Below are 9120 nucleotides of genomic sequence, written 5' to 3' on the forward strand. Positions count from 1 at the left end.
TATAGGTTTAGAGCTTCCTGAGAGGTTGGCTTATAGAATGTGGGGAGACCGGGTATAGAAACATTCACCCTTATGGCCTAAGGTGACATAATTCTGTTTTTCACTCCTAATTTCAATAGCAACCCAAAACTGGAGAAGTGTAACATGTCATTATACCACAGAGCTTTCTATTATTTTTATTTTAGATACAGAGGGTACAGGTGCAGACCTGTAACATACCGCATGATATTGAGGTTTGGGAACTTGATAATTCCATTGCTCAAGTAGCATACATCATACCTGATACACAGTTTTTTAATGTTTGTCTCCCTTCCTCCTTTTTTAGAATTTCCAGAGTTTATTTTTTCCATCTTTGTTTCCATGTGCATGCAATGATTAGCTCCCATGTATAAGTGAGAACATGTTGATTTTTTCCTGTTCTGTGTTAATTTGCCTAAAATAATGGTCTTCTGCTGCATCCATGCTGCTGCAAAAAACTTTACTTCATTCTTTTCTGTGGCTGCATATTATTGCATGGTGTATAAGTACCTCATTTTTTAAAAATCCAATTTAAGATGTATGGGTATCTAATTTAATTTTGTTTGACCAGGTGTGGTGGCTCACGCCTATAATCCCAGCACTTTGGGATGCCGAGTTGGGGGGATCATGAGGTCAAGAGATTGAGACCAGACTGGCCAACATGGTGAAACCCCATCTCTACTAAAAATACAAAAATTAGCCAGGTGTGGTCGTAGGCACCTGTAATGCCACCTACTTGGGAGGCTGAAGCAGGAGAATCGCTTGAATCTGGGAGGTGGAGGTTGCAGTGAGCTGAGATCGTGCCATGCTGAGCAACAAGAGCAAGACTTTGTCTCAAAAAAAAAAAAATGTTTTTGCTATTGTGAATAGTGCAGTAATAAACAATGAATGCAGATGTCTTTTTGATAAAATAATTTATTTTCCTTTGGGTATATACCCAGTAATATGACTGATGGGTCAAATGGCAATTATATTCTTAGTTCTTTGAGAAACCTCCAAACTGCTTTTCATTGGGGATGAATTAATTTGCATTTTCACAGTGTTTCAAGATTTCCTTTTCTCCATGACTTAAAATTCTGTTGTTTTTTGACTTTCTAACAACAGCCAATCTAACGGATGTGGGATGATATGACATTGTCATTTTGATTTCTGTCTCTCTGATTATTAGGAATGTTGAGCAACTTTTTGTATGTTTATTCACAGCTTTTGTATCTTTCTTTGAGTACTGTCTATTTAGATCATTTGCTTTTTTCTTATTAAATTTCTTATAGATTCTATATATTAATCTTACTTTGTATTCAGTTTGCTAATATTTTATTTTATACTGTAGGTTGTCTGTTTACTTTGTTGATAGTTTGTTTCACTGTGCAGAAACACTTTAGTTTAATTAGGTGCCAATTTGTCAGTAGCATTTCTATACACTCATAATTAACTATCTCAATATGAAATTATAATGCAAAACAATCTCATCTGCAATAACTGTAGTAACTATAATTTGAAATAAATTTAACTAAAAAGTTGAAACACTTGTACATTATAATCTAAAAAACATTAAAATAAAATCATATGCAAATGGAAAACGTTACTCATTCATGCATTGGAGTTATTAATATTGTTAAATGTGTGTATTACACAAAATGATCTACATATATTATGCAACCTCTATCAAAATACTGGTGACATGTTTAATAGAAAATTTTAAAAAATCTAAAATTTATGTGGTACCACAAAAGACTCTGAATAGTCAAAGAAATCTAGCAAATAAGAAAGACAGAAGTTACCACCATATCTGACTTTGAAATATACTACAAAGCTACAGCAAATAAAACAGTATGTTACTTGAACAAAAACAGACACACAGGACAATGGAGCAGAAAAGAGAAATTACAAATACATCTATGCACTTCCAGCTAACTGATTTTAGATAAAGGTAACAATTTCTTAGAAAAAGAACAGTATCTTCAATAAGTGGTGCTGAGAAAAATTTAATAGCCACATGAAGAGCAATAAAATGCAACCCTTATCTTACTTCATATATAAAAATCAAATAAAATAAATTCTTAAATGCAAGGCCTGAAACTCTGAGACTACTACAAAAAATATAGACTGAAAGCCCCATAACGTTGGTCTGGGCTGTGACTTTTTTTGATTTAAACTCAAAATCCCAGGGAACAAAAGAAAAAATAGATGAGTTAGATTAATGCAAATTATAAAGGTCCTGCACAGAATCTGACACACTTAAAATGAGACGACTAAAAATATTTTTTGAAAATTATACATTTGACAAGGGGTTAATACTAAGAATATGTAAGAAACTCAAATAATTATACAACAAAAAGCACATAACTACCAAAATGAGCAGAGGGCTTAAATATTTTTTAAGAAAAGATACATATGGCCAATAGATAAATTTAAAAAGACACAATGTGGCCGGGGTGCAGTGGCTCATGCCTGTAATGCCAGCACTTTGGAAGGCCAAGACAGGTGGATCACCTGAGGTCAGGAGTTTGAGACTAGCCTGGCCAACATGGCAAAACTCAGTTTCTACTAAAAATACAAAAATTAGCCAGGCATGGTGGTGGGCACCTGTAATCCCAGCTACTTGGGAAGCTGAGGCAGGAGAATTGTTTGAACCTGGGAGGCAGAGGCTGCAGTGAGCAGAGATTGTGCCACTGCACTCCAGCCTGGGCAACAGAGTAAAACTCAGTCAAAAAGAAAAACCTCAATGTCAATTATTATCAGAGAAAGGAAAGCCAAAAAATCTATAATATATCAACTCACTCTTATTAGAATGACTCCTATTAGAAAGAAAAAGGAAAGAAAAAAAGATAAATATGTGAAGAGAATGTTTGCATACTGTTGGTGTGAATGTAAATGAGGACAGCCATCATGAACCATAAAAACAAAGTAGAGATTTCTCAAAAAATTTAAAATCAAAGTACCCTATAACACAGCAATTTCACTATTGCATATATATTTAAAAGAAATAAAATGAGAATGAAGAAACATTTGCACTTCTGTGTTGTTTGCAACACTATTCACAATAGCCAAAATGTAGAATCAACAGTTCAACATCTAATGAGTCAATAAAGACAGTGTGGTGTATACACACAATAAAATACTATTTATTTTTAAAAAAGAAAATTCTATTATGTTCAATTACATGGATTAACTTGGACTACATTATATTACTTGAAATAAGCCAGGCACAGAAAGATTAAAATTTCCTAATTTCACCTACACATGGATTCTATAAAACTTAATTTCACTGAAGTAGAGAGTAAAATGGTGACCACCAGATCCCAAGGTATTTAAAAGAAAGGGGTGTTTGGGAAGATGTCTGTCAGATAATACATAATTATAGTTGGATAGGAAGAATACATTCAAGAGATATATTGTACAGCATGGTGTCTATAGTTAATAATAATGTATTATATTGCGAAGGGCCCAGATGGCCTAGGAGAAACAGCTCTGGTCTGCAACTCCCACCGAATGTAAACAGCAGGTGAATTCAGCATTTCTAACTGAGGTACCCAGATTCTCTCACTGGAACTGGCTAGGCAGTTGGTGTGACCCACAGAGAGCAGGAAAAAGCAGGGTGTGGCCACAGCTCACCCAGGACCTTCACAGGGTAAAAGGGAGCTCCCTCCCCCAGCCAAGAAAGGCAGTGAGGGATTATGTTACTCAGATGAAAAACTACACTTTTCCCATGGAATTTTGCAATTTGTCGTTTAGGAGAGCCCTTTTAGGTCCCACACTAGCAGGCCCTTGCATTCCAAGCATGAAGCTGTGCAGACCTGTGGCAGCTGCCAGGGTCAGCGGCCATTCAGACAGGCACTTAGTTGCAGGAATTTTTGCAAACTCCAGTGGCTTCCAGAACTCATGAGGCAGGAGATTCATCCACTTATGTGGGAAGGGGGCTAAAGTCAATGTGCCAAGTGGTCTCACTCGGCAGATCCCACTCCCATTGAATCCCACAAGTTAAGACCCACTGGATTGGAACCCCTGCTGGCCAGCAAAGCAGCCTGGAGTATGCAAAATGCAACCAAGTTTATTTTGGAGGGAGGGGTGACTGCCATAACTGTGGCTCTAGTTGGTAGTTTTCCTCTGCCAGTGGTAGAAAGACTGAGGTCTGGACTGCATGAAAGTCCCCACAGCACAGCACAGTGGCTGTGGCAGATCATGGCCAGACTGCTTCTTTAAGTGGGAACCAGATACATCTCTCCTTACTGGGCAGAGTCTCCCTGGACAAATTCCAGGAACTTCAGCCATAAGTTTACAGACAGAACTTTCATCTCTCTGGGTCAGAGCACCTGGGGGAGGGGCGGTCATAATCTTAAGGTTCAGTGGACACAATCTTTTCTGCCTGCTGGCTCTGAAGTGTCCTAGTGATCTGGACGAGGGAGAGATTCCCCAGAGCACAATACACTGACGCCAGTGAGGGGCATCCAGTCTGCTTCTTTAAATCAGTTCCTGAATCTGTGCCTCCTGATTGGGTGAGACCTCCCAACAGGGGTTCCCAGACACCTCACAGGAGAGTTCAGGCTGGCATCAGGTCAGTGTCCCTGTGGGAAGAAGCTTCCAGAGGAAGGAGCAGGTGGCAATCTTTGCTGTTCTGCAGCCTTCACTGGTGATACCCAGGTGAACAGCATCTGGAGTGGACTGACCCCCAGCAAACTGCAGCAGACCTGCAGAAGAGAAGACTGTTAAAAAAGAAAGAAAAAAGCAACAACATCAAGAAAGACCCCACTGAAACCTCATTCAAATCTCAAAGGTAGATAAATCCACAAAGATGAAGAAAAACCAGTGCAACTATGCTGACAATTCCAAAAGCCAGAATGCCTCTTCTCTTCCAATTGATTGCAAAAAACCTCTCCAGCAAGGACACAGAACTGGGCTGAAGCTCAGATAAAAGAACTGACAAAAGGAGGCTTCAGGAGGTGAGTAAGTAATAATGAACTTCGCTGAGCTAAAGGACTATGTTGTAACCCGATTCAAAGAAGCTAAGAACAATAGTAAAAGATTACAGGAGCTGTTAACTAGATAACCAGCTTAAAAAGAAACATAAATGATCTGATGGAGCTGAAAAACAGAGCATGAGAACTCCATGAAGCAAACACAAGTATCAATAGCTGAATTGACCAAGAGAAAGAAAGACTGTCAGAGCTCGAATACTATCTTGCTGAAATAAGGCAAGCAGACAAATTAGAGGGAAAAAATAAAGAGGAATGAATAAAAACTGCGAGAACTATGGAACTTTGTAAAAAGACCAAACCTACAACTGAGTGGCATACCGAAAAGAGACGGGGAGAATGGAACCAAGTTGGAAAACACACTTCAGGAGATCATCCAGGAGAACTTCCCCAACCTGGCAAGACAGGCCAACATTTAAATCCAGAAAATCCAGAGAACCCTAATAAGATACTCCATGAAACGTTGACCCCCCCAAAACAGAATCATCAGATTCTCCAAGGTTGAAAAAAAAAAAAAAAGTTAAGGGAAGCCAGAGAGAAAGGCCAGGTCACCGACAAAGGGAAGCTCATCAGACTAACAGCAAACCTCTCAGTGGAAACCCTACAAGCCAGAAGAGATTGGGAGCCAATATTCAACATTCTTAATGAAAAGAATTTTCAACCCAGAATTACATGTCTGGCCCAACTAAGCTTCATAAGTGAAGAAGAAATAAAATCCTTTGCAGACAAGCAAATGCTCAAGGATTTCATCCTGCCTTGCAAAAGCTCTTGACAGAAGCACTAAACATGGAAAGGAAATCCATTACCACCCACCACAAAAAGACACTGAAGTACGCAGACCAATAACACTGAAGCAACTATGTTAACAAGTCTGCAAAATTAACCAACCAGCATCATGATGACAGGATCAAATTCACATATAACAATATTAACTTTAAATGTAAATGAGTTAAATGCCCCAATTAAAAGACACAGAATGGCATGCTGGATAAAAAGACAAGACTCATCACTGTGCTGTATTCAAGAGACACATCTCATGTGCAGAGAACACATAGGCTCAAAGTAAAGGAATGGAAAAAAATTTACCAAGCGAATGGAAAGCAGAAAAAAGGAGGAGATGCAATCCTTGTTTCTGACAAAATAGACTTTAAACCAAAAAAGGTAAAAAAAATCATTACATAACAGAAAATGGTTCAATTCAACACAAAGTGCCAACTATCCTAAATATATATGCAACCAATACAGGAGCATGCAGATTCATAAAACAAGTTCTTAAAAACCTACAAAGAGACTTAGACTCCCCCACAATAATAATGGGAGACTTTAACTCCCCAGTGTCAATATTAGACAAATCATTGGGAAGAAAATTAACAAAGATAATCAGGACTTGAACTCAGCTCTGGATCAAGTGAACCTGATAGATATCTACAGAATTTCCCCACAAAAACAACATAATATACATTTTTCTTGGTGCCACATGGCACTCACTCTAAAATATATTACACAATTAGAAGTAAAACACTCCTTAGAAAATGCAAAATAACTAAAATCATAACAGTCTCTCAGACCACAGTGCAATCCAATTAGAACTCAAGATTTAAAAACTCACTTAAAACCACACAACTACATGGAAATTGAACAAATTGTTCCTTAATGACATCTGGGTATATAATGAGATTAATGCAGAAATTTTAAAACATCTGAAACTAATGAGAACAAAGAGACAACATACCAGAATCTCTGGCACACAGCTAAAGCAGTTTAAGAAGAAAACTTATAGCAATAAATGCCCATATCAAAAAGCTAGAAAGATCTCAAATTGAAATCCTAACATCACAACTAAAAGAACTAGAGAGCCAAGAGCAAAAAAAAAAAAACCCCCAGAGCTAGCAGAAGAAATAACCAAGCTCAGAGTAGAACTGTAAAAGATAGAAACGTTAAAAATGACTCAAAAAAATTAATGAATCCAGAAGCAGATTCATGAAAAAAAATCAATAAAATAGATAGACTGCTTGCTAAACTATTAAATAAGAGAAGAGAGAAGATTCAAATAAACATAATTAGAAATGAGAAGTGGGATACCACCACTTACCCTGCAGAAATGCAAATAACCATCAGATAATACTATAAACACCTCTATGCAAATAAACTAGAAAACCTAGAAGAAATGGATAAACTCCTGAACAAATACACCCTCCTCAGACTGAACCAGGAAGAAGTTGAATCCCTGAATAGACCACTAACAAATTCTGAAATTGAGGCAATAATAGCTTATCAACCAGAAAAAGCCCAGGACCAGATGAATTTACAGCTGAATTCTACCAGAGGTACAAAGAGGTGCTGATACCCTTTCTTATGCACTATTCCCAACAATTAAAAAGGAGGGACTTCTCCCTAACACATTGTGTGGGGCCAGCATCATCCTCATACAAAAACCTGGCAGAGACACAACAAAAAATGAAAACTTCAGACTATAATCCCTAATGAACATCAATGCAAAAATTACCAACAAAATACTTGCAAACTGAATATACCAGCACATCAAAAAGCTCATCCACCATGATCAAGTTGGCTTGATTCCCAGGATGCAAGGCTGGTTCAACATATGCAAATCAATAAATGTAATTCATAATATAAACAGATCTAAAAAAAAAGAACCCACACGATTAACTCAATAGATGCAGGAAAGTCCATCAATAAAATTCAACATCCCTTCATGTTAAAAACTCTTAGTAGGCTGGATGTGGTGCCTCATGCCTATAATCCCAGCACTTGGGGAGGCAGAGGTGGGTGAATCACCTGATGTTGAGAGTTTGAGACCAGCCTGACCAACATGGAGAAACCCTGTCTCTGCTAAAAATACAAAATTAACCGGGTGTAGTGGCACATGCCCGTAATCCCAGTTACTCGGTAGGCTGAGGCAGGAGAATTGCTTGAACCCAGGAGATGGAGGTTGCAGTGAGCCGAGATAGTGCCATTGCACTCCAATCTGGGCAACAAGAGTGAAGCTCCATCTCAAAACAACAACAATAACAACAACAACAACAACAACAAAACTCTTAATAAACTAGGTATTGAAGGAACGTACCTCAAAATAATAAGGGCCATTTGTGACAAACTCACAGCCAATATCATACTGACTGGGTAAAAACTGGAAACATTTCCCCTTGGAAACCAGCACAAGGAAAGAATGCACTCTCTCACCACTCTTATTGAACATATTATTGGTCAGGGCAATCAGGCAAGAATAAAAAATAAAGAATTTTCAAACTGGAAGATAGTAAGTCAAATTGTCTTTGTTTTCAGATGATATGATCCTATATTTAGAAAACCCTATATACTCAGCTCTTAAGCTTCTTAAGCTGATAAGACCACTTCAGCGAAGTCTCAGTATACAGAATAAATGTGCAGAAATTACAGGCATTTCCTATGCACCAACAACAGACAAGCAGAGAACCAAATCATGAATGAATTCTCGTTCACAATTGCCACAAAAATAATAAAGTACCTAGGAATACAGCTAATAAGGGAAGTGAAAGACCTCCTTAAGGAGAACTACAAAACACTGCTCAAGGAAATTAGAGGACAAAAACAGATGAAAAAACATTCTATGCACAGGGACAGGAAGAATCAATAATGTGAAAATGGCCATACTGTTCAAAGCAATTTATTCCCATTAAACTACCATTGACATTCTTCACAGAATTAGGAAAAACTATATTAAAATTTGTATGGAACCAAAAAAGAGCCCATAGGCTGGGTGTGAAGGTTCACACCTGTAATCCCAGCACTTTGGGAGGCTGAGGCAGGCAGATCACCTGGGGTCAGGAGTTCGAGATCAGTCTAACATGATGATACCATGTCTCTACTAAAAATACAAAAATTAGCCAGGCATAGTTGTGGGCATCTGTATTCCTAGCTACTCGGGACACTGAGGCTGGAGAATCACTTGAACCCAGGAGGCAGAGGTTGCAGTGAGCTGAAATAGCATCATTGCACTCCAGCCTGGGTGACAGGGTGAGACTCTGTCTCAAAACAAACAAACAAACAAACAACAACAACAAAAACAGCCCATATAGCCAGGACAATCTTAGGCAAAAAGAACAGAGCTGCAGGCATTACATGACAT

This window comes from Theropithecus gelada, chromosome 19 (assembly GCF_003255815.1).
Source record: "Theropithecus gelada isolate Dixy chromosome 19, Tgel_1.0, whole genome shotgun sequence".
NCBI classification, from domain to species: Eukaryota; Metazoa; Chordata; class Mammalia; order Primates; family Cercopithecidae; genus Theropithecus; species Theropithecus gelada.